This window comes from Pan paniscus, chromosome 10 (assembly GCF_029289425.2).
Source record: "Pan paniscus chromosome 10, NHGRI_mPanPan1-v2.0_pri, whole genome shotgun sequence".
NCBI classification, from domain to species: domain Eukaryota; kingdom Metazoa; phylum Chordata; class Mammalia; order Primates; family Hominidae; genus Pan; species Pan paniscus.
In genome coordinates, this window is record NC_073259.2 from 82,376,722 (window position 1) to 82,404,171 (window position 27,450).

Consider the following 27,450-nt stretch of genomic DNA (forward strand, 5'->3'; position numbering starts at 1 on the left):
GAGCCCAGAAATTGAACCACTTCTATACGGTTAACTTAGATAAGTGTGCCAAGAATGACAATGGGGAAATGATGGTTTGTTCATCATATGATGTTGGGAAAACTAGATATCCACATGCAAAATAAAGAAATTGAACCCTTATCTTTCATCCTACACAAAAATCAACTCTAAATGGATTAAAGACTTAAAGCTAAGACTAGAAACAATCAAACTTCCAGAAGAAAACATTGAAAAATCTTGACATTGTCCTTGGAAATGATTTATTGGATAAAACACCAAAGGCACAAGCAATGAAAGCAAAAATAGACAAGGGAACTATCTCAAACTAAAAAGCTTCTGCACAGCAAAGCAAACAACAGAATGGAAAGGCAACCTACAGGATGAGATGAAATATTTGCAAAAGATATATCTGATAAAGAGGTAATATCCAAAATATATAAGGAACTCCTACAACTAAATAGCAAAAATAAATAATAATTATAACCCAATTGAGTGACAGTCTTAAACCTTATTTTTTAATATCGCATTCGAATATATATTATCCCAATCTAATCATGAAGAAAACATCAGAAAATTCCAAATTGAAAGTAGTTTTATCCAAATGGTAAAACTGATTGGTACAATAATTTTGCCTAAATATTTTGAAAATAAGAGCTTATTGTCTCTTTGGAAAGAGATTTCACATGGGGTAAAATGTTTTTCTTCTAGTTTCATAGCCATTAGTATTTACTTATATTAATGATTATTAGGTGACTTGGAGGTCTAGTGGGTAGCAGCTTTAACACATGAGTACTTGACTAATCCTCTAATAGGAGCAGAGGGCCTCAGAAGTGACCAGACAGATGTGAGATTCATTACTCACATAGGATCTGATTAAGCAGATCATCTCTCTTTCAGAGTATGAAAGGAATGTTGTTATTAGGGCTGATTTGCACTCTAACTCCTACCAATTACCTTACTAATTATGCCTGTGGGCCACAAAGTGTCAATATGTTCTAAAGATACAGGAAAAGCTTTTTCACTTAGTTTTATTGGCAAGATCTTTGAGTTGAGTTTGTGCATCTGTGTATGTGTGTTTGCGTAATCATGGGTGTGATGTATCTCAGTGTTAAGCTTATATCATTAGGTTCTCTGGAAAAAATGATATTTTCTTGGAGACAAAAGTCTTTGAATGATCACTTAAAGGACATACTTTCCTTGGAATCCTCTTCTTTGTTTTAGTACAAGTTTGAGTTTCTCAGTAATAGAAACTTGAGTGAAATTAGGGAAGTGGAAGCGAAGTGATAAACATTAAGGTAGGGCTGTTCCATTGCTGGTCAGGCGTGATGCTTGGTGTCCTCTATGACTTTCAGTTCTGGGAAAAAGAGAAGAAGGCTTGTCAAAAGTCCCTGGGGTTGGTGGTTTCCTTCCTACCTGCCTCAGCCTATGCTTCAGCTGACAGCATTAGAGACTCTTTCCAGTCCTTTAGCTCTAGTTTACCTATTTTTGCTCCCCCAGTTTCTGCCAGATACATGTAAACTGAAATCCCTATATTTAGACCCTTTATTCCTGTAATTCTATTTTTCTAAGAAAGCAGAATAAAATTATCCCTGAAATTAGCAATAGGGGAAGTAATATTAGGCAAAAATAATGTTATTCATACTATATAGCAGATAAATTGAAATCCAAGGAAATTACAATCTCAGAAACATTACAAATCAAAACTAATTTTTATTATTGATTGTGTTAGAGTACCTTTTTCTAATATGAAGAAATTCTCAATTTTTTGATAATATTAGCTTGTACCATCAAGCTGGATTTGTAGATCAAAATGGTTGAAGGCTGGCAATTTCATGTGGCTCAGTCTAATAATTTATATCAATCAGGAAGAAATAATTATTTTTTATAGGTGAAGGTAGATTAACATTTTCTTCTAGATAGCACTCAAGTGGGAAATAAGTACATGGGGAATGGTATTCAAAAGCTATGAAGAGTGTACTTGAGTGGAACATTACTGACCAAAGAAGTTAAAAGAAAAATAAAAACTGAGAGAAAACTTTGATAACTAAAGTCTTTTCCAATTTAAAAGTGTTTTCTTGCTGTCAAGCCTGAATGATTTCCCAGAATGTAAGAGCATCATATGATTTTGGAAGAAATTGTATTAATGCTATTTTTTTGATTGGTAAAACTGTGTTTATGTGAGATTCCACCTTTCCATTCACTAAGCAAATAACATTATAATGGGTTCTGAAATCAATTAATGTGTTTCTAGCCCATGCACATATTTAGGAAGAATGAAGAATTTGGCTTCTAAATAACATACTCCAGTATAATTTTTAGCATATATTTAAGAATGACCTAAAGGACACTTATGTTAGAGTACTCATTGTTGTATTAAAATACAAAAACTGAATTTAGTTTCATGTTCAATTTTCCTTTCTTCTAATTATCCCCAGGAATAACAGATGTTTAAAAGGACAATTTCAGAAAAGTTTCTTTAGCTACAATCAGTGTGAGAAGTCTGGCAGGTGTTTATTTTTAAAAGTGGTGAGATTAATGTACTCTGTGAATAATGTAATGAGGTATGCTAGGAAGATTTCTTATAAGTCAAGAGAGAGAAAAAAAGTAAAACACAGTTAGAATGTAAAACCTCTCCTATAATTTGTAATTCATTTATAAAATCCAGAGTCATTGCAATGATTCAAAGCAATATAGTCAGACTAAATGCTTTATTTGGTGAATTTCTGCTAGATAGCAATGCTAAAACTAGGAAAGAAGCAAGTGCATGCCTTTTACCACATTATGAGATATATTTTCTGAATGTTTAAAATGCTTTAATTTGTAGGATTGGTTCGATTCCACCATTTTCATGATTTATATATATCATAAGGTTTACCTTTAGTCAAATGTGAACTTGTACAATTGAGTCTTTCATTTTATACTCAGATGCTTTGAAGTCCACAGATCTAATAATTCTCGTAGCTCCTTTGGAATTTTCAGTTTGGGAGGAGCTCAAAATTTACAGATAAAGTGATTAAATAATGATGATTACATGTAAATATAATTAACATATATAAACATAATTTTGATCCAATCTTTAATAATTAAACCTCTTTCTTCCAAAATTTTTAAACTTTTGTCCTTTATGTTTTAAAATATATCTAAACAATATTTCCAGGTACCTATTCTGCATCTCATTTAATTATTTTACATATGAAAAATGGAAACTATATCTTAAATAGCATTTAAAAGTAAAATGTATGAACCCACATAGTAGGTAGTCCAGATTCAGGCCAGTCTCCTGGAATGTTTGATTTGGCTTCTAAAAGATGTTATGAAGGGCTAAGTTTATTTCTGTGCCCTTCTCTGCCACTGAAGATTACATTCATCATAAGGTCAGTTCTCCTCATGAACATGAGATGTCTGTTAGCAGAAATTGTGATACCCAGCATCCTTGTTCACATCAAATGGAAAAGACTGGATTAACTTTATCAAAAGTCCAAAGCAAATATTTAGTTGCATTTCATGGTCCAAATTTGTCAAACTTGTCCATCTCCAAACTAAGCACTGACAAAGTTGAAAACATTATCATGACTTAGACTGATTGACTTAGAATACCTATTTCACAGGGAATATGTGATGGTTACTCAGTCATAATGGCTATGATATACTCTCCAAGCTGGTTTTTAATAATTAATGCCAAGATTAGTTTTAGTAAAATAGTTTTGTCATTTTTATGTTTACTGTGATTATTTGAGGAATATACTTCCATTAAAACTGAGACCAAATTATGGTCTACAACTTCAGATGGACTCTTAATTACCATTTGGTTATCCTCTTATGTATTCCAATTTAGCATCTTCTCCTATTTCTAACCACAACTATGGCAAGTCTTTCCTAATCTCCTTCATTGCTGGTGCCAGCAATGTGTAAGTACTTCCTGTGAAACAAACAAAAGCTACGAGGTAAACAAACCTATTATAGTATCATCTCAAATTTCAATACATGAGAATGCCAGGAAGATGGGAGAGACTCAGCATCTACAACTAGAGTGACTCCTGAGTGAGAAGTGACTTGATTTTGCAAGTAGTCTTCAAAAATGGAGAGGCACTTTTTGGAGACAAGAGAACTCCAGTAAGAGGGGCCCATAATGAATATAATATTTCCACGAAAGAACCTGTTGTGAATTTCACTGATGGGTGAGATAGAATGACTTATGGAAGACCAAAATTTCCTTGAAAAAAAAACTAGAGAAGTTATATTAAATAAGAAAAAAATAAGTACATATTTCAAGGTTTCAGAAAACTGTTAAAATGCCTTGGACTAACAAGATAAATATTACAAAGGGTGAAAACCCACAGAAAAGTGATGTCTTAATCTGATATTGAATTTTCCCTAAGCAAATTTGAATTTTTCACATGTGAACATAAGACTATGATATGAACTTTTCCCTGAAAAGGGCCACTGAGAGACAAAATTGGAAACAGGAGAAGCCCCAAACACATGCTCCCCTAACACAGTTGCTGAAATCTGAATATTCTTAGGGAAGGAGACTAAAGGGCCAAGTTTAAGTCCTCTAAGAAGTAGAGCAGAGTTTTCATCGAATTTACAGAAAATAAGAAGATTAAACTTATAACGAATAGAGTAAAATGATGTTAACATTTCAAAGTATCAGTTGAAGAAAGATGAGGCACAGTAGAAGACAGGATCAGTGAACAGGAAAACAATTCAGTAGAAAATAGGCAACCTAAAGCATAAACAAAAATTATAAAATGATAAAAATTATAAATGTTATTAGAAAAAGTTCCTAAAAGAAAAATGAGTAAGAAAGCTTTGAATATTTCCAATTAAAATCTCTGAAAAATAGGACAGAGGGAGTCAGGAAGATACAATCTCTGAACTGATAATACTTCGGAATTTCTAAAAACTTATGAGAATATTAACTTACCTATGAGAAAAGACCCGTAAACCCATAAGAACATATACAAAGAACCTACACATAGACCTTTCAGAGTTAAACTGCTGAAAATTAAAGACAAACACAAATTCCAGACAAAGGTAGAAGAGAAACACACCACTTCCCTGCTTTTCCCATTCTGCCTTTCAGCTTGCTACAAGCCCAGCTGGATAAGGAGACACGGGTTGGGTTAAATTAAGTTTAACTCCAATTCTGTTTAATAATTTAATATCTTTCCCGGAACATTCTTATACTCTTATGGGAACTGTTTACAATTAACTCTTATTACAGGAAAATATTTGTTATATAGGAAATAGAGCAGCAGAGTTACAGGTCTGCTCGAGCTCTCCTTTAGGAACTGCAGAATGTAGTCTCCAGTGATACATTTTGAAGAAATTAGAGTAGAAAACAAAAGCTCTGTATTATCATTTCTCAGAAGATGTTAGCTAAATGTACTGATTCCTTGAAAGTGTACCAGTATATTTTATCTCTTCAAAAAAGATTCTCACTTGGTATTCTACATTATTTCATTATTAAATTCTTCCTCTATCACTCAATGCATTTTGTCTGGCTGAATTCTCACACAAGGTCAAGACTACACACTCTCACATCACTCCATCTGGCCTAGACTGTTTCTTTAAATTTCAAAAACACATATATAATTGTCCTTCCACCTGGCTAATATCTTATCCATCTCACTAAAAACCTGAGATTAAGGCTACAGTCTTTCCACTACCTTTCTCTTACTCCTACCTCTACATATTCCTGTACCCTACTCTCTTTCTGTTCTGGTATTTTATCAATCATTCCATCATGTTGCTTTTTTCTTCCTAAATATGTTTTTTTGATTTTTTATTTTTACTTGCAGCCACTCTTTTAGCTGTAGTGCTACTTAGCTCTTTCTTGTCTTGTCCCAATAACTTCCTAATTGCTCTTTTTGCCTCTGGTTTTATAAAGCCTGGTGTGTATGTTGTCAATATTTGATATTATCAGGATTTTAAAAAATTTGGCCATGTCACTTTTAATGGTTAAAAACCTGCAGTGTATCCAAAAGAAATAAAAGACAATATATCAAAGAGATATCTGCACTCTCATGTTTATTGCAGCACTATTCACAATAGCCAAAATAAGGAATTGACATAAGTGACTATCAACAGATGAGTGGAGAAGGAAAATGTGGTAGGTTTACATAATGGAATAGTATTCAGTCATAAAAAAGAATGAAATCCTGTCATTTGCAGCAAAATGCAATTAGCTGAGAGTCATTATGTTAAATAAAATAAGCCAAGAACAAAAACACAAATATCAAATGTTCTTACTCATATATGGAAGTTTAAAAAGTGGAGCTAATAAAGATAGAGAGTTGATTGGTGGTTACCAGGAGATGCCAAGGAGGTGAGGATCAATGGAGGAAAATATAAATGTATTTATTATTAAAGGTGGTCATTTATGTACATATAGTTTATCTCAATTTAAAAAATCTAAAGTAGTTGTAAGAAACAAATCTTTTTATAATCATCTTCCTGGTTTCTATCCTCATGTCACATAAATATAGTCATGCTTCGGGATTGGTTCTAGGACCAAAATCTGCAGATGCTCGAGTTTCTGATATAAAATAGTGTAGTATTTATAGCTGACTATATACATCCTCCTGTACACTTTGTCATCTCTAAATTACTCAAAATGCCTAATATAATGTAAATAATATGTAAATCGTTTTTATGCTGTATCATTCAGGGAATGATAACACGGAAAAATGTCTCTACATGTTTAATATGGACACAATTTTAAAAAATAGTTTTGATTCACACTTGGTGGAATCTACGTATATGAAAAGTTGACTGTATTTGTTAAATTGAATGTATTAATAATGTATGTTATCTATTGCTCTAGGTGTATGTATATGAAAGAAATGGAAAAAAATGACGATGATGAATTTAAGGGTCTAAATTTCCATCAAACAACTTTTGGAACTCTTATATTCAGGGCATTTTTCTCTAATTAAAACCTTTTTATGTAGACACATTTTGGTTACAATTAACATTTGAATACAACACTAAGTGATTGATTCATAAAATGTATAATGTTTGTTTTAAACTGCCTTTTTAACAGAGGATATGATTCAGTCTGAGTCATTCATACTTTCTCTGTGAGCCCTGGATGGACAATGACATAGTTCTGTACAATGGCTGAGGTGCTATCTCTTGTCCCTAAACAGACCAGATGAGATGAACTATTCTTGAAAATTAATATGTTATTGGTCACTAAGCCATACTTCCATAATTTACTAAATTGATGTGATAAACGACACCTTACTTATATAAAAGTTCTAATGCATTTCAAAAGTATGCAATATTTTCTAGCCACTGATTTATTCATGCAGCACCAAATCTATCAAACAATATATAAACCTCCTTATTTTGTACGGAGAGTTGTATGAAATTGAACAATGGTGTATACAATAAGCAAATTGTAAAAAATGAGAGAAAGCATGTTTCAAAAAGGAAAAAAAAATCCATAGTTCATCCTGACTCTTTAGAAAAGTCCAAAATAAACAAATCTGATCTATTTTTTTCTGAAGAACATTAATATCTAATATTTTTTGAGCATTTACAATATGCCAGGTATTTTCTCTTCCAGACATTATTTATTCATTCATATCCACTAAATGAGTATTTAGAGAACCCCTTCTATGTGATTCCAGTGGTGAAAAAAATAATAGACCTTGTCCATCTGTAACTTACCTTCCAGTGAAAATTATCTCATTTAAACGTTAGAACAGCACAACAGCTTAGTATCTAATATTGGCTTCCTTGAGAGAAACCAAGGTTTAGGCTAACTTGATAATTTACCTGTGGCCACAGGTGGCAGTTATATAGGAGCTGGGTCTGAATAGTTGGGTCTTTCTTAACTCAGAAACCCCAGCATTTAACCGCTACTCTCTATTGCTTACATATAAAAGTGTATAAAATGTTACACAGTTATTATATAAATTCAACTATCAATATTACAACCATGAGATTAGTCTTTCAAAAGTAAAGAACAGGCTCTACTAATCAAGATGAGTTAGATGCTAACGTCAAACATAATTTCATGTAAACAGTATTACCCAAATAGATTACCTTTGAAAATCAGTTCAAATGGATCTACACTGAGACTGTCTCTCAATATGTAATTAGAGCCAGGTTTTTCTTGTTTAGTTTGTTTTGTTTGGGGTTTATATTAGTTTCCTCGGGCTGCCATAACAATGTACCACAATGTGGGTGGCTTACAACAAGAAAAATTCATTCTCTCACAGTTCAGGATTTCAGAGCCCCAAATTAAAACGTTTACAGTGTTGGTTCTTTCTTGGGAGCTCAGAGGGAAAATCTGTTCCAAGTTCTCTCCTAGCTTCTGGTGGCTGCTGGCAATTCTTTGAGTCCCTTGGCTGACGTCAGCATAACTCCATGTCTTAAATTTGAAAATACTGCTTATCAATGTGTCACAGGCTTTGAGTCAGAATTCTCTAATACTTTGCTTATGTTAGTCCTAAATGTTTCCTAACATTTTTCTCACACCACAAAAGGTACAAAAGCATATGACTACTGCTTAAATAGGAACAAAAGATGTAACATTGGCACAGGCTCCATTGAAATGTACACAGAAAGTGAAAAGGCTCAATGTCAATGCTTACCTCTCCAACAATATAGAGCAATCCTGAAACCACATCTGGAAGCTACATGGGGTTTCACTGAGGAGTGAAAGATGGTGATAGATTGAAAATGAGTTTCATTGTTTGAAGTAGGGTATTCTAGGCAATGATGACTGAGGGGGAAAAAAGGAGTGTCATTATCTTTGAAAGGAAAAAGTAGAGATATCATTTTCTAGTTAAGTGTATTCAGTTTGTATGAAACAGTATCCAAAAATTGATTTTAAGTTAGCCCATTGTCTTATGAAACCTGTCTCTTTATTCTCAGGGGTGCCATCAAAAAATATATGAAATTGAAATTAAGTACACTTGTTTATCCAAACTTGTAGCTTAATGGGGTGAAAGGAAGAGGAACATGGCTTATCAATGGCTATGTATCATTACTCTCAAATGAAAAACATGCAAATTATACATTGTCCTGATAATAGACTATAATCAGAATGGAATTAAAAATGTAACTTAGCTCACTGGACCTGTGACTTCGTGGCTAAAATGTTCAGTTATGGATCAATATGCTGCGATCAATCCCTTGACACTATTTAATTAAAGCATAGCATTCTGGCCAGCATTTATGTCTCTAAATTAAAACACATTACAGATTAACCAGTGCTATACAAATCCAAACACCTATGTAAGACATGGCTGAGCACATAATGACCCCAGACACTTGCCTGCTTCAATCCTCGCACCCCAAATGAGCAATTCACTACCATAAAAAAGCTTCCAGATTGTTCAGAGAGAGACAATGATGCCAGGTCTCAAATTAGCCTGTGTGGAGATTGGTTTTATCATGTCCCACATAAATCATCCAGAGTTGCAAACAAAGCTTTAAGAATCTCGAAAAAAATGCTAGTTAATATAAAAAAGGAATGTGTTTATCATTATATTATCAGATGTAGTGTTAGTTGAATAGTAATAGTCACAAAATAATTTAATGATGATAATAATAAAAAATTTTATCTTCAGTGTGTCAGTCCAATTTAACCTTTAGTTAAAGGTCATTTAAAATGTATATAAAATGAAATATATCTACTTCAGAGTTTGATATTAGTTTTCCCAGCATATGGATTTCTTATATCTCAAAATGGAAATTTCTTGAAATTTTGCACTATTTATAATGCACACGATGATAGAACTAGAGTCATTGATATAAGTTATGGTGGTAGAGTATCTCATGTTGGCAGATATAGTCTTCTGTAAATATTTCTATTACGTAGTTCTAATTACATAGTCCTAATTTCTTTTACATAGCAATAGTTCTTGATAATAAGCTGATATATATGACTTACAAATCAACTTGATTTTTATCATATAAAATAAGGATTTTTTTGAAATTTAAAATAAAATAAATTCTGATATTTGGACATTTTTTAGTGGTTAAAAAGTCAAACTGTTTCTCACATATCTGCTAGGTACAATGCTCTCCTCTTTAATGCATTTAATGCAATAGTATTTGGGTAACTAAAAAAATTAGAAATTGAGTTTAAATGAATACAATAACTTTCGGGAGACTTGAGAGTAAAATAAATATTTTCCCTCATGAATTAATTCTGCTTCATGTGCCTAGCTTTCTTTTACAAATATGATACATAAGCTTTATCGCTATTCCATATTTAGTAAAAGAACCACAAGCCAAGGCTGGGCCCTGTGGTTCAGGCCTATAATCCCACCACTTTGGGAGCCTGAGGCGGGAGGATTGCTTGAGGTCAGAAGTTCGAGGCCAGCCTGGCCAAGTGGCGAAACCCCATCTCTACTGAAAATACGAAACTTAGCCCAGTGTAGTAGTGCATACCTGTAATCCCAGCTATTCGGGAGGCAGAGGCAGGAGAATCACTTGAACCTGGGAGGTGAAGGTTGCAGTGAGCTGAGGTCACGCCCCTGCACTCCATCACTCCATCCTGGGCAACAAGAGCAAAACTCCGTCTCAAAACAAAAACAAAAACAACAGCAACAACAAAACCCCACAATCTTTACTTAACCTATTTATAGTGAAAACAATTTTGTCACTTTATGCTTTCCCTCTGAAATCTTGAACAAACTGAATCAACTTTTGTTTATGTCAAGCTGATTTTAGCATCAGAATGTTTCTGGTTTAACAATAAAATCTGATTCATTACATACTCATTATTTGCAGTTGTTATAATGGCACAAAATTGAGCTTTTTTGCTCCTTGAACTTTTGTTTATTAGCTAAGCAATGCTAATGCTCATTCATAGTATTTGCATTCAGTTTATCAGGTATATGAGTTGCTGGTACCTTTAAAAATATTTATTATGAAATATAACGTCAGAGATGTCAACATGACATAAATGTACATTAAAATGGAAAATCATGTATTGACCATTTATGCAACCAACATCCAGGTTAAGTTAGAAAATATTCCCATCAACCCTATATCCCTTCATGATCACACTTCCTTCCTAACCCCTTGAGGTTAACATTGTCTTGACTCTTATTGTATTCACTTTTATAATTTCCTTTATAGTTTTACCTCCTATGTGTGCATCATAATAGAGCAGAGTTTTTCCTCTTTATGTATTTTTAATCAAAAAACATCATACTAAATACATTTTTTTAGTGTGCTTCTTTGGCTCAATATTTTTTAAAAAAATGAATCCATGGTGTTGAATTTAGCTTTGGTTTGATTAACTTCTTCACTGTAAAGCCTTCCATTTTATAAATATATAGAAGTGTATCCATCCTATTGTAAATAAATATTGTTATTTTTAATTTGGGACAATTATTAATAATCCTGCTACAAGCATCTCTATGCATGGGTCCTGATATGCTCCTATGGGCAATTCACTCAAGGCTGGAATTGTTTGTTTATCGGGTATGGATACTTTCAATTTCAGCAGATAATACCAGAGTATTCAAAATGATTGTAAAAATGTACACACAAACCAGTTGCATATAAAGAGTCCCATTGCTCCATGCATTTTATAACACATGGACTTGACAGATTTTCTAAGTGATTATTAAACACATTCCCAATTTTTCATATGATGCTGTGGTTATTTTAAATTTTATTCTGTTTTGAGGTTCTCATTCAAGAGTTTTGACAATTTTTTAAATGTGGTTTTTTTTCCTTAAAAATAAATAGAAGTTCTGTAAATATTCCAGATATGAATGGCTCATCAATCATATATGTCAAAGTGTGTCTCCTGTTTTGTGACTTGTCTCTTCATACTTTTGTGGTTTCCTTGGAAGAAAAAAGCCCTTAATTTGGATCTAGATAAATTTCTCAATTACTTCCTGTATATGTCATAGGTAAAAAACTTTCCCTACCCAATTTGGTGAAAATATCGTATAATTTGTTTCTTCTCAAAAGCTTTAAAAACTTTAATGGCAAAGTTTTATTTCATGAAATACAGCATACATGCAATGTAACACATAAATATTTAGTACACAGCCTTATCAAATTTTGCAAACAAGTTCAACTATGTAATCACTACTCAGATCAAAATATAGAACATTAACAGCATACTAGAAACTTTTTACACCCTTTTCCAGCCAACAATATCCCAAATGTAACTGTTTCTGACCTTCAACAAAGTTGTTTTGCATATTTTAAAAATTTGTATAAATGAAATCATATAGCATACATCTCCTTATTACTAACCTCTTTTGCACATTATGTATTAGAGATATATTCATGCTATTGCATGTAGCTCTAACATGTTCTTTTTCATTGCTGTGTGACTTTCTACTTTCCGTTTATTGAAAAATACAGACAATGCATGTCTTGTACTGTAATTGACATATGAGTCAGTCCCGGTTTAGGGCTGCCATGAACATTCTCATACATATTTTTGATGCACATATATTTTTGTTTTTGTGGCATAGACCTAGAAATAAAATCACTAGGGTATGCCATTATTCAGTTGGAGAAAATACTACTAAATCGTTTTAAAAATGTATTTTACCTTGTTGTGCTAAGGATTTGGTGAGCTTCTTGACTCTGGACTGTTGACACTATTGATTCTGGAACATTCTCAGTCATTTTATATTCAAGCATTTTTTGAATTATTCCTTCTATCTGCTTCTTCTGAGACTTCAGTGATGTAGATTTTTGAATCGCTTACTGTATTTGTGGTTTTATTATCCTCTTTTCTCTAATTTGAGTCTTCTTATTTCTCAATATTGTATTTTGAGTCCTTCTTAGATCTATTTTCCAGTTGGTGGTTCTTTCTCTAGGTGTGTCTAACCTGCTCATACATACAGAATCTGCTTTCAAAACTATTTAGTAGTGAATTTTTTTTTCCTGTTACTATCAGTTTTTAGTAGTATCTTTTTTTATGTTACTATGGGTTAATGTACAGGTACATTTTCCTAAGAATTTCTACTTCACTCTTATTCAAATATACTATGTCAGATTTTATAGATTTTTATTTTGTGCTAAAATTTTATGCTTTTTAGAACTCTGTATGAGCATGGTAAAATTTGTATGTGTTTGTGTGCACACGTGTGTATGTTTGTGTGCATTTAATTTGTAGCTGAAAACGCTAAAACTGAAGTCAATTGTGTTGGTCTATTTTTGAATTCTCTCCAGGTTTTGCTATGTCAGTCTTTTCTTTGTTTTGTTATTTTTGATTATTTGTAGTACATTGTATTAAAAAATTCTTTAGAAACTTATATGCCTCATATAAAGCATTTTAAAGTTCTGGGCCTACATCTCCAGGGTCTTATATTCTTTTAACCTTGACCCATGTTAATTTTTAAATCTTTAAATTTTTTTAAATTTAATTTTTAAATTTTTAAATTATTTAATTTGACCTAGGTTCCTCACAATTTTGATAGTTTTTTGATGCTTTAAAGGTTATTTTTATTACATATTTTGCTCATTTCTTAAATTATTCTCAGAGAGAGAATTATTACACAATATTTTCTCAAGACACATTAAAATTATGACTGACAACTTTTACCAGGACAAAAGAAACACACATATTTATATCTGGTGGTTGTGATATCTTGATTTTTTTTGTTTTCTTTTGTTATTACATAGGATTGACTCTTTGATATATATGTTACTCCCAAAGTACAACTTTGGATATAAAATATTTATAAAATACAAAAGAAATGGTATCATTTGACAAAAATTTGATATTTATAAAAGCTTAGTACATCAAAGATTGTCAATGCCAAATAAAATAATGCAATAAAAATAATAGTGGCTCCTTTCTACAAAAACATTAGTAAAATATGCTTTGTGAATTTGCTAGGGATATTTTCATATTAGAGTACAGTTTTAAAATATAAACAAAACTAAGATTTTAATGAATACATCACTGCTCCAGAAGCCTGGCTAACACTTTGCCCATTTTTATTTTCTTACTACTATATATTTCCTTTTTCTCATTTATTTAGTTTCATTTTTCGATTTTTAAATCATGTAATGTTTCTTTCCCTTTTCTTCATTCCTCTTCCATCTATATGCTCCTGCAAATTTCTCATTTTCCATATTATTAGTTTTCTCATATGTTCATTTATTCTAGTAAACTATTATTTAATTCACATTAGGTATTCATAAATTAATGCTTCTTCTGAGAGCTTTCTTCTAGTAGATTTAATCTCTCTGAGGAGGGTGGACTGTCTGAGCCCAGGAATTCTAGACCAGCCTGGGCAACGTGGCGAAACCCCCATCTCAACAAAAAATACAAAAATTAGCCTGGTGTTGTGCTGCACACCTATAGTCCCAGCTACTTAGGAGGCTGAGGCAGGAAGATTGAGTTCAGGAGGTCAAGGCTGCAGTGAGCTGTGACTGTGTCACTGCACTCCAGCCTGAGAGACAGAGCAAGACCCTATCTCAAAAATAAATATAAAAATAAATAAAATAAAATGAAAAATAAAATGTAAAAGTTAACATAGTATGAAACAACAATTTTTTTGAAAGTACTAAATCTCAAAAGTTTTAGGTATAGTTAATTTATTTCTTATTTTTTCCCTATATTCTTATGCTGTAAATTATGTTTAATGATTCTTTTCATCTTTAAACCATGTTAATTACTCAACTGTTACAAAAGAGAAATGATTTGCATTTCACTTCAGAATCAATGCCTTGAGGTCATTGCCATGAACCATGAAATTAAAATTTGCAAATGCAAAAAGCTCTGTTCAAAATGAGACATATTAACAAAATTATATTCCTAATTTGATTTCATCCCATTTTCAATATGATACTGGATAGATAAAATTAACTAGTCAGTTTATATTTTAAAACCGTACTCTAATATGAAAATATCCATAGCAAATTCACAAAGCATGTTTTACTAATATTTTGGTAGGAACGAGACACTATTATTTTTATTGCATTATTTTATTTGGCTTTGACAATGTTTGATGTACTAAGCTTTTATAAATATCAAATTTTTGTTAAATGATACCATTTCTTTTGCATTTTATAAATATTTTATATCCAAAGTTGTACTTTGGGAGTAACATATATATCAAAGAGTCAATCCTGTGTAATAACAAAAGAAAACAAAAAAAAATCAAGGTATCACAACCACCAGATATAAATATGTGTGTTTCTTTTGTCCTGGTAAAAGTTGTCAGTCATAATTTTAATGTGTCTTGAGAAAATATTGTGTAATAATTCTCTTTCTGAGAATAATTTAAGAAATGAGCAAAATATATAGTAAAAATAATCTTTAAAGCATCAAAAAACTATCAAAATAGTTTTCGTATGTTGCAAATTGACTAAAATGTAATTGATGGCCAGCTATAGTGAAAGTCATTTTTCTCCGCTTTCTTCTTTATTCCTTGATACATATACTTATTATAATTCCTCCCTCATAACCACTGTGAGAAAGCCAATATTTCTTTTGTTTCAAAATATATGTGATGCATCTGGCTGACCCTGAGGCAAAGAGACTAAGAATCTTCATGTCTTAAATGGGCCCATTAAATCAAGAACTAGTTCTCAACAATGATAAGACTCTATCTCATTGATTCTAGAAATAAACCTAAGATACATGTTATAATTAAATATGAATGAATTTAGTGTTCAGTATGCAGCTTCATAGTTAAACTCTTTACGCATTTTTAGGCTGTGTGGATTTTGGAAGAAATAACTTTACAAAAATAATTTCTGAAAATATATGTTATATACAAAGTTTAAAAATATGACTGTAATTCATATGTTTATAGTGCATAGAAAGATTTTCAAGTAGTTATTTGAATCCAAAGATGTAGCTAAAATAAAATATAGAAAGTAAATTTTTATGAACCTTACTTCTGTCCAACTGGCAGATTGAGATGATGAATGATTCTTCCTCCTAGTTCAGCTATGTGCAATTAATTACTTGATTAAATAATAATCCTTAGCTTTTGGTGCTGAAAGGAAGTTGAAGGTGTTTAAATCATAGGATTGGTGGTATTAGAATTTGGATTCGGTATAAACAGATTGTGTCTAGGATTTGAATTGTCTAAAAAAGGCTGAGAATCAAAAGTAAAGTCCCTTGACCCCATGTATACTCCTCGATCTGAGTCACTGATATTTAGAATGTCAGTGAAATATTCTTCACCTGCTTGCCTCTAGGGTTCCTGCATAATTTAAGCTATCTGCACCATACTCTAGGAAGAAAAAAGGTAAACATTATCTAAAGTAGCAAAGTAGTGTTGAGACTATAATCACACTAGCTGTGCAGGGCAAGTACTAATGATGACTTGTCCAGAACTGGTAAAATCTTTAAGGACATTGTATCAGCATAAGAAAACTACCCCATGGGGTAGGCTCCATAATACCTCCTACTTTTAGGAATCCATATTTATCTCACTGTGGATGATCTAAGAAATGAAATTATCTCCACAATAAAGTCCATTGGCCAAAGACTGCTGGCAGAGCCACAGTGGGAGAATCGTTGGTAAAAGAACTGAAGATAATGGAATAATTTGAAGGAAACTTAAATTGAGTATACTCCAAATGTTCAAAAAGATAAAAGATGGAATCCAGAAAGGTATAAAGATTTTAAAACAAGAAAGACAGATTTGAAGAGAACAAAGTAAATGAAAAATACAAAAAAATGTATTTCCAAAATATAACAAACCTCAAAAAACAAAGTGTAGTAAAGAATTCATCCATTAATTGAAGGTAGATAACATGATAGGTTAAGACATTAGAATATAGGTCTATTTGTATTAGCAAAATAGGGGATAGAGGAATAATAGAATGGAGGAATGGGAAAGAGGCCATCTTTAATGAGAAGATAGCTGAGAATTTTCCAGAATTAGAGAAATATTTAAATTCTTAGATTAAAAAATTAAACCTTAATTATACATTTATAAAACCATACAAATTCAAAGTTTATGAAGAAAAGTTAAAAGCTATCAGATGAAAAATCTGAGCATATCCAAAAGTATGCCAATCAGAATCACAGCAGATTTTTTATCATAAGATAACATTAAGAAAAAAAATATTATCCTCAAAGTATGTCTTTTAAAAATTATCAGTCAAGAATTCTATACTAAGCTAAACTATAATTTAAGCATGCAGAAAAAATAAAGCTCTTATCAAGAAAAGTAAAAGTATCTAGAAAAAACAATGAAGATTCAAGTTGTAATGATTAGCAAACAAATAATTTGAGACAGATACTTATTATATAATGATTATGTAATATAGATAATATTTTAATGTGCCTTATATCACTGTAAAAGTTAAACCAAATAACTTATTCAAAACAATTGACAGATTATGTAATAATATTTTTACATTTAGAAACTAACAGAGCTAAAAGAGACAAGTAAAGCTAGCACTTGAAAATGTTGAACAAATTTTCAGGAAGTTTAAGCAAAAGTAAAGACTTTGAAGTGTCCAGAAAGAAGCTAAAAAATATTAATTAATTTTGTATATAAACATGCGTACACATGTGTAATATATTTCATCAAAGGCCCTTCATAAAAAATGTAGAATAAACAAGTACTTATCTGATAGAAAATAAAATTGACTGAGGAATACTTTATCTCAAACTCTTGGCTCAAGTGATCCTCCTGCCTTGACCTCCCAAAGCACTGGGATTACAGATATGAGCCACTGCACCCCGCCTCAGAAATATTTTATCAATCCAATAAAAATAGAAAGGAAATGAACTAAGGTAAATACATTGTAAATAGAATATAAATTATACAGGACAAGGAAATATAAAACAATAACAACATAGTTATAAGCAATAATGTAAACTGAATAAACTCACATTTTAAAGCCTGTTAAATTGAATTTTTAAATAAAAATTTCCAATTATATTCCGTTAAATTGGAGTTTGTAGGGCATAATATAATATGGAGATGTTAAAAATATAAGAATGGAAACTATATAACCAGGAAAGGAATGAATTAGCTACATTGTTATCTGTCATTCTGTCTATATAAATACAGATAGGTCTTTAAAAAAATGATTATTAAATAATTAATTGAGAAATGATACACTCTTGTAACATGTATATATTTTTAAATGCAAATAATTACCCAGTTAAAGAATAACAAAAAACAGATTAAAAAGATACACACTACATTCATGGTATGAAGTGTGTTTAGGGAAGCAGAAAGCTAAATGGGACTCAAGATTACATGAAAATAAGACATTATTCAAACAGAGAGTTAGTCACATGCAATATTTTATATTTTTAAAACAAAATCAAACAAGAAAGCACAAGAACCACATGTGACAATGTTAAAATAGTTGATTCTAGTTGGTGTCTATTGTATTCTCTCTCTCTCTCTCTTTGCGTGTGTGTGTGTGTGTGTGTGTGTGTGTGTGTGTATGTGTGTATGTTTAGGCCTGAGTGAAAATACCTTAATCTTCAATTCTCTAGTCTATTTTATATTCTTAACTTTTATTATTCATAATCTAATAATCAAAATAAACAAAACAGAAATAACTATAATAAAAGAAAAAAGAGGGGCAACATCTCTGATAAGCCCTTAATTGGGCTTATTTTTAAGTTTGTTATTACCAAAGTGAATGAGGAATATTCCTGAAAGACATAAGCAGATAATGTTAATTTCTAGCCATTTTAGTTTCATCTTAACTTCTACAATAATGTTTTCATTTTTTTATCGTTGTTCTTTTGCAGGTTTCATGTAGTCCTAGTTATAGCTTAGTTCCCATCCAGCATCATCACGTGATCCAGCTAACACTTACCAAGGACATTCCTTTGCTGTTTTCAATTATCTTCAATGAACCATTTCAAAAGAAAAAAAAAAAGCATGCCTGCTAAAATTGCCAAAATCTAATACTGCTCTTCACGAAGTCTAATTATGGCAAAATGGTAGTCTTTGTTTCAATAAATGTCCCAAGTGCAAAAGTAGCAGTAATTCAAATCTCTCTGTGTGTGTGTGTGTGTGTGTGTGTGTGTGTGTGTGTGTGTGTGTGTCAGAAAGGGAGAGAGACAAAGAGAAAGAGATAAAATATGTTCGTTTTTCTGTGTGAACTATGTGGAATAATAAATTTTAGTAATTTTGGAATAGCTAGTCAGTGTAGACAAAATGAAAAGTTAGAATGGCATTTATTTAAATATTTGGAAACTGACCATGTGAATTGTAAACAACTTTTTTGTGGTTATTAGAGTCAATTGGTTTAAATAAGTTATTTGACTTAACTTTTATAGTGATACAAGTTACATTCAAAGCAATATATATTTTACAGATAAAATATCGGATCAAGGGAAAAGCTAATTAGCAATAAACACTGAATTCTAAGTGATTAAATTTACTCTTTTCATGGACTAGCACAGTCTGATAATTTATTTTATGTATAACAGAATGTTTTAAGCCATGTTATTGTAGCTAAATCTCTCTTTCTCTCTTCTTACTCTTTTTCCACATTTGTATTTATAATAAACTAGAAAACCATTACAGTAGGTGTATTCTTTCTCAAATAAATTTGTCTTGTCACTAGAGACATATACAATCTAAATTGGGTCCTAAGTAAAGCTTAATACATAATGTTGAACAAATAAAGAGCAATTACATGCATGTGTTCTGGGTTTTATTTTTGAGGGAATAAATGAAAGAAAATGAATTTAATGTGTAAGCAATTACACAATTGTTGATAATATTGTGCTGGCCTTGTTCCCCATTTAGCTACCTTCATGTTGCATGTCATATCATTACCCTTAACTATGTAATCTGCCATGTAAAATGGTAAAGTGAAAAAAAATACACATTTTTAAAAAATGTCTACATATTTATAACTCCATATTTCATAGCTACTATACCTATGACATTTTCAGGATAACTATTTCTCAGTTTACTAGCACCACAGTTTTTAAAATCTGGAGTATCAAAACTAGCATCAGATTTGAGTAGAACCTAATTAATATAAAGCACAAGGCAATAGAATTTATTTTAAAATGTTAATAGATCTATTATTTTTAATTTAAATGATTTTTAAAATATGAGAATTAAAATTAGCAAGCACTGATCTTGTGATTCCTGTTGTGTACATTGATTTCCACTTTTATTTTATTTTATTTTATTTTATTTTATTTTATTTTATTATACTTTAAGTTCTAGGGTACATGTGCACAATGTGCAGGTTTGTTACATATGTATACATGTGCCATGTTGGTGTGCTGCACCCATTAACTCGTCATTTAGCATTAGGTATATCTCCTAATGCTATCCCTCCCCCCTCACCCCACCCCACAACAGGCCCCAGTGTATGATGTTCCCCTTCCTGTGTCCAAGTGTTCTCATTGTTCAATTCCTGCCTAGGAGTGAGAACATGTGGTGTTTGGTTTTCTGTCCTTGCGATAGGTTGCTCAGGATGGTGGATTCCAGCTTCATCCATGTCCCTACAAAGGACATGAACTCATCCTTTTTTATGGCTGCATAGTATTTCATGGTGTATATGTGCCACATTTTCTTAATCCAGTCTATCATTGATGGACATTTGGGTTGGCTCCAAGTCTTTGCTATTGTGAATAGTGCTGCAATAAACATACGTGTGCATGTGTCTTTATAGCAGCATGATTTATAATCGTTTGGATATATACCCAGTAATGGCATGGCTGGGTCAAATAGTATTTCTAGTTCTAGATCCTTGAGGAATCTCCACACTGTCTTCCACAATGGTTGAACTAGTTTACAGTCCCACCAACAGTGTAAAAGTGTTCCTATTTCTCCACATCCTGTCCAGCACCTGTTGTTTCCTGACTTTTTAATGATCACCATTCTAACTGGTGTGAGATGGTATCTCATTGTGGATTTGATTTGCATTTCTCTGATGGCCAGTGATGATGAGCATTTTTTCATGTGTCTTTTGGCTGCATAAATGTCTTCTTTTGAGAAGTGTCTGTTCATATCCTTCGCCCACTTCTTGATGGGGTTGTTTGTTTTTTTCTTGTAAATTTGTTTGAGTTCTTTGTAGATTCTGGATATTAGCCCTTTGTCAGATGAGTAGATTGCAAAAATTTTCTCCCATTCTGTAGGTTGCCTGTTCACTCTGATGGTAGTTTCTTTTGCTGTGCAGAAGCTCTTTAATTTAATTAGATGTCATTTGTATATTTTGGCTTTTGTTGCCATGGCTTTTGGGGTTTTAGACATGAAGTCCTTGCCCATGCCTATGTCCTGAATGGTATTGCCTAGGTTTTCTTCTAGGGTTTTATGGTTTTAGGTCTGACATTTAAGTCTTTAATCCATCTTGAATTGATTTTTGTATAAGGTGTAAGAAAGGGATCCAGTTTCAGCTTTCTGCATATGGCTAGCCAGTTTTCCCAGAAACATTTATTAAATAAGGAATCCTTTCCCCATTTCTTGTTTTTGTCAGGTTTGTCAAAGATCAGATAGTTGTAGATGTGTGGAATTATTTCTGAGTGCTCTGTTCTGTTCCATTGATCTATAACTCTGTTTTGGTACCAGTACCATGCTGTTTTGGTTACTGTAGCCTTGTAGTGCAGTTTGAAGTCAGGAAGCGTGATGCCTCCAGCTTTGTTCTTTTGGCTTAGGATTGTCTTGGCAATGCGGGCTCTTTTTTGGTTCCATATGAACTTTAAAGTAGTTTTTTCCAATTCTGTGAAGCGAGCATTGGTAGCTTGATGGGGATGGCACTGAATCTATAAATTACCTTGGGCAGTATGGCCATTTTCACAATATTGATTCTTCCTATCCATGAGCACGGAATGTTCTTCCATTTGTTTGTGTCCTCTTTTATTTTGTTGAGCAGTGGTTTGTAGTTCTTCTTGAAGAGGTCCTTCCATCCCTTGTAAGTTGGATTCCTAGGTATTTTATTCTCTTTGAAGCAATTGTGAACGGGAGTTCACTCATGATTTGGCTCTCTGTTTGTCTGTTATTGGTGTATAAGAATGCTTGTGATTTTTGCACATTGACTTTGTATCCTGAGACTTTGCTCAAGTTGCTTATCAGCTTAAGGAGATTTTGGCTGAGACGATGGGTTTTTCTAAATATACAATCATGTCATCTGCAAACAGGGACAATTTGACTTCCTCTTTTCCTAATTGAATACCCTTTATTTCTTTCTCCTGCCTGATTGCCCTGGCCAGAACTTCCAACACTATGTTGAATAGGAGTGGTGAGAGAGGGCATCCCTGTCTTATGCCAGTTTTCAAAAGGAATGCTTCCAGTTTTTGCCCATTCAGTATGATATTGGCTTTGGGTTTGTCATAAATAGCTCTTATTATTTTGAGATACGTACCATGAATACCTAATTTATTGAGAGTTTTTAGCATGAAGGGCTGTTGAATTTTGTCGAAGACCTTTTCTGCATCTATTGAGATAATGATGTGGTTTTTGTCTTTGGTTCTGTTTATATGCTGGATTACGTTTATTGGTTTGCATATGTTGAACCAGCCTTGCATCCCAGGGATGAAGCCCACTCAGTTTGCCAGTATTTTATTGAGGATTTTTGCATCAATGTTCATCAGGGATATTGGTCTAAAATTATCTTTTTTATGTCGTCTCTCTGTCGGGCTTCGGTATCAGGATGATGCTGGCCTCATAAAATGAGTTAGGGAGGATTCCCTCTTTTTCTGTTCATTGGAATAGTTTCAGAAGGAATGGTACCAGCTCTTCCATGTACCTCTCGTAGAATTCAGCTGTGAATCCATCTGGTCCTGGACTTTTTTTGGTTGGTAGGCTATTAATTATTGCCTTAATTTCAGAGCCTGTTATTGGTCTATTGAGGGATTCAACTTCTTCCTGGTTTAGTCTTGGGAGGGTGTATGCGTCCAGGAATTCATTCATTTCTTCTAAATTTTCTAGTTCATTTGCATAGACGTTTTTATAGTAGTCTCTGATGGTGGTTTGTATTTCTGTGGGATCGGTGGTGATAGCCCCTTTATCATTTTTTATTGCACCTATTTGATTCTTCTCTATTTTCTTCTTTATTAGTCTTGCTAGCGGTCTATCAATTTTGTTGATCTTTTCAAAAAACCACCTCCTGGATTCACTGATTTTTTGAAAGGTTTTTTGTGTCTCTATCTCCTTCAGTTCTGCTCTGATCTTAGTTATTTCTTGCCTTCTGCTAACTTTTGAATGTGTTTGCTCTTGCTTTTCTAGTTCTTTTAATTGTGATGTTAGGGTGTCAATTTTAGATCTTTCCTGCTTTCTCTTGTGGGCATTTCGTGCTATAAATTTCCCTCTACACACTGCTTTAAATGTGTCCCAGAGATTCTGGTACGTTGTGTCTTTGTTCCCATTGGTTTCAAAGAACATCTTTATTTCTGCCTTCATTTTGTTATGTACCCAGTAGCCATTCAGGAGCAGGTTGGTCAGTTTTCATGTAGTTGAGCGGTTTTGAGTGAGTTTCTTAATCCTGAGGTCTAGTTTGATTGCACTGTGGTCTGAGAGACAGTTTGTTATAATTTCTGTTCTTTTACATTTGCTGAGGAGTGCTTGAGTGCTTTACTTCCAACTATGTGGTCAATTTTGGAATAAGTGTGATGTGGTGCTGAGAAGAATATATATTCTGTTGATTTAGGTTGGAGAGTTCTGTAGATGTCTATTAGGTCCACTTGGTGCAGAGCTGAGTTCAATTCTTGGATATCCTTGTTAACTTTCTGTCTCGTTGATCTGTCTAATGTCGACAGTGGGGTGTTAAAGTCTCCCATTATTATTGTGTGGGAGTCTAAGTCTCTTTGTAAGTCTCTAAGGACTTGCTTTATGAATCTGGGTGCTCCTGTATTGGGTGCATATATATTTAGGATAGTTAGATCTTATTGAATTGATCCACTTTGTATGTAATGTTTATGTACCATCCTAAAATATTATTTATGCTGGCTGATTGTATTTTCAAAATAATATAAATGTATATTGATTTAGTTCTGCGCAATTTAAAATAATGGTAATATTTAAGACTGTATTTAATGTAATTGACAACTCTGATAATTCAGAGATTGGGGTCTATCAATTTCAAAGTGATATTGGACTTGGAGGACAAAATTCCACAAAGAAGGGATCCACATAAAGTGAACTCAAATATCTTTGCACAATTTCTCCCGAAGTATTTGGCACCTGAGATAAACAAGCTCAGCGAGATACTACAACAGTTTGTACAGAAAACAGCAACTGAAAAGCTAAAGAATTGCTCAGAGGTTTCAGCAGCAGTGGAATACTGGGGAGGAAGAGGTCTATAACCAGTAAGATGAGAAACAATCCTAGTTTGCAGGTAAGACCCCAGAGGGGCACAGACAAGGCGTAGGGGCTAAGAACTAGAAGGAAGGCCAAAGTTGAAGAAATTCAGCCTGAAAGAAGAAGAAAAAAAGAAGCCTAAAACTAATCCTCTGTGGAGTCAAAAGAATCAGACTCTGCTCTATTTTCTCTCCAGAAAAATGTTTAACCCCCTTTGAGAAAAATATCAAACAGAGCATCTGTGATTTTCTATATATGATATCTGGCATTAAACACAAAAAAAGTGTGAGGTATGATTTACCAAAAGCAAATGACCAAAAACCAAGATAAAAAATTGATAAATCAGACATCACAGCTTTCAGACAAGAATTTTATATAATGATTAATATGTTGGCAAGAATAGAGAAAAAAAGGAGACTATCAGTATAAACTTCAAATCTTAAAAGATTCAATTTAAGTGTAATTTTAAAACCTCAAAAGGGTCCATTTAAAATTCTAGAAGTTAAAAATTGTATAGCCGAATACTCTGGTTCAAGCAGCAACATGTAAAGAAGTGCTTGGAATTTGTCACTCCAGTCCTTACAATGAGAAGCAGCAGAACAAAAGAAAATCAATGACTTTTATTGAACTCATCAGAGAACTGAGATTACAGGGAAAATTGCCAGTCTGAAATCTGAAGGGACAAGCAAATCAAAAACCACAGCTAACAACTGCTTACTCAGAGCAGGAGCCATGGGAACCATAAATGTGTCGGGACACTTAAATGGTAATTTTGATAAATTTCTGGAAACGGCAGTGTGGACTACCAAGACAATAAAAAAATCTAAGGACCACAGTCTTGGGAGAAGCCCCACGTTTTGCAAGTCTACTATGTTTTCAAGGTGGATATCCTAGAAAGATCCCTTTGTGGCTCACACAATAGAAAGGGAAGAGTAATAATTGTCTAATATTCCCAGCATGTTTTGTGTGTATAATGCCTGTTCTTCAGGGGAAAAATAAAAATCCACATTTGTATTTCAACTGGAGAATGAAGTAATTTACTTAGTCTCCAGCTCCCATCTAACTTTTCTACCTCATATTTAGGAAATTTTTTTAAAAAAAAGCTGTGCCTTGGAAGAAACCTTTATGAAGGTCATAGTCCAGAGGCACAAGCTCATTAAAATATATAAATTAAATCAAAAGATTACAGAATGCTTCTCCTCCCCACACCACATGACCAGATCTCTATTATAATAACAGTAGATTATAATGGAAATAACTACAGTATTAGGAATCTCTTCATAGGATGAGTGTTTAAGGAAATCCAAAGTCAAGAGGGAAGCCAGAAACAAAAACACTAAAAGAATTTGAAGCCTCTGTCATTTATGGCTATGGAAACATTAAACACAGGCCAACTTCTACATTAACATAAATTATCACACTAAAGGCCTTTTACCTTGAATTTATTATCCAATAAACATGCCCAACTTGCAAAAAAAAAAAAAAAAAAAAAAAAAGGCAAGGTGAGAGAGAGAGAGAAAAAGAGAAAGTCTGAAGAAGCATTAGAAGCAAGAGCAGATGATACCACAGATATAGGACTCGTTAGACAGGGAATTTATTAATAAAACAACTATGATTAATATGTTAAAGGCTGTAATGGAAAAGTAGACAACATAAAATAACATATATTATAGTAAGTGGAATTATGGAAACTCTAAGAAGCAAAAGAATATGCTAGAAATCAAAAACATTTTAACTAAAATAGAGAACAGACACTGACATAAAAATCACTGAGCTTAAATACAGGTCAACAGAAGCTTCTCAAAATGACATGCAATAGCAAAGAGGTGTGAGCAATCAAGAACAGAAACATTCAAGAACTATGAAATAATTATGAAAGGTGTAACATTAGCATAAATAAAACATGTGAAGGAGAAAAAATTACAGGAGAAGAAACATTTGAGGAAATAATGACTGAGAGCTTTCCAATTAATAGCAGACCCTAATCTACAGAGTCAGAAAGCTCAGTGATTACCAAGAAGAATAGATATCAAAGCAAAATCGAACAAAACAAAACATACCTAGGCATCTCGTGTATAAAACATAGATAAACAGAAACTCTTGAAAGAAGTAAAATTGACAAAAGCGTCTCACCTAGAGGAGAATGAGGATAGGAATTACAGTAGACTTTTTGTAAAAAATCATGCATGCACCAAGAGAGTAGGATAAAATATTAAAGTGTTGAAGGAAAAACATTAAATTTAGAATTCAATTTTCACCAACATTGTACTTCCATTTAAAAAACAATTACATTATTTCTTAGATAAAAAAATAACTAAGGGAATTAATTGCAAGCATAATTACCATGCTAGAAAAATTAGTAGTCCTTCAGAGAGAGGGAAAATTATAAAAGTTAGAAATGTGGATTGACATAAAGAAAGGAAGAACAGAGAAGAAATAAATTATGGTAAAATAAAATCTTTTCTCATTCTTACTTTTAATGTTAAAGATAACTGTCTAGTGTAATAGTAGAAAGAATGTATTAGATGGTTATCACACATAGATAAATAAAATAAATGACCAAAAAATTCATGAGATGATAAGAAGGAATTGGGAATATTCTTTTACAAGATACCTGCACCATGCATGAAACAACATAGAGTTACTTGAAGTGGGCCTAAACTAGTTGTAAATGTATATTGTAAATTGTAGAACAACTAATTAAAAATTTTAAAACAGAAGCACAATTGCTGGACTAAAGAGACAAAATGGAATTATATAAAATGCTCAGTTAAAACCACAGAATGCATAAACAGAGAGGAAGATGAAAAATACACAAAGATACAAAGGAAAAGTGTAAGGAATACACAACATTGAGAAACATGGTAAATATTACTTCAGCTATGTCACTAAAAGCTTTGAATATGAATGGTCTCAATGCAGCAACTACAAGATAGAGATGTCAGAATGGATTAAAAAAATCCCAACATATGTTGCGTACAAAAAAAACATTTTAAGTGTGAAGACACAAATAGATTAAAAGTAAAGGGGCATAGAAAGATAAAATATGCTAACACTGATAAAAAGAAAGCTTAATAGTTATATTGATTTCCAACAAAGCAGACTTTTAAACAAGGAAAATTATTGGGGATGTAGAGGGGCACTACATACTGGTAAAGTGCAAATTCTCCAATAAGAGATAACAATACAAAATGTGTATGTGCCTAACAACTGAGTATCAAAATGCATGATATATGAGAAA

At 32.5% G+C, this 27,450-nt stretch overlaps 1 long non-coding RNA gene across 2 annotated transcripts in view; it reads right to left on the minus strand.

Annotated features, from left to right (window-relative positions):
- Window positions 1-270: 270 nt before the first annotated feature.
- LOC117975485 (uncharacterized) overlaps window positions 271-27,450 on the minus strand; it is a 70,269-nt gene continuing 43,089 nt past the window's right edge. The window contains exons 5-7 of one of the 2 annotated variants that reach the window (XR_008620440.2): window positions 10,417-10,522; window positions 8,610-8,666; window positions 271-1,354 (exon numbers count right to left, since the gene is read on the minus strand). This is a non-coding gene — a long non-coding RNA (uncharacterized LOC117975485). The remainder of the gene's footprint in view (window positions 1,355-8,609; window positions 8,667-10,416; window positions 10,523-27,450) is intronic. The other variant, XR_008620441.2, reaches the window with a different exon arrangement.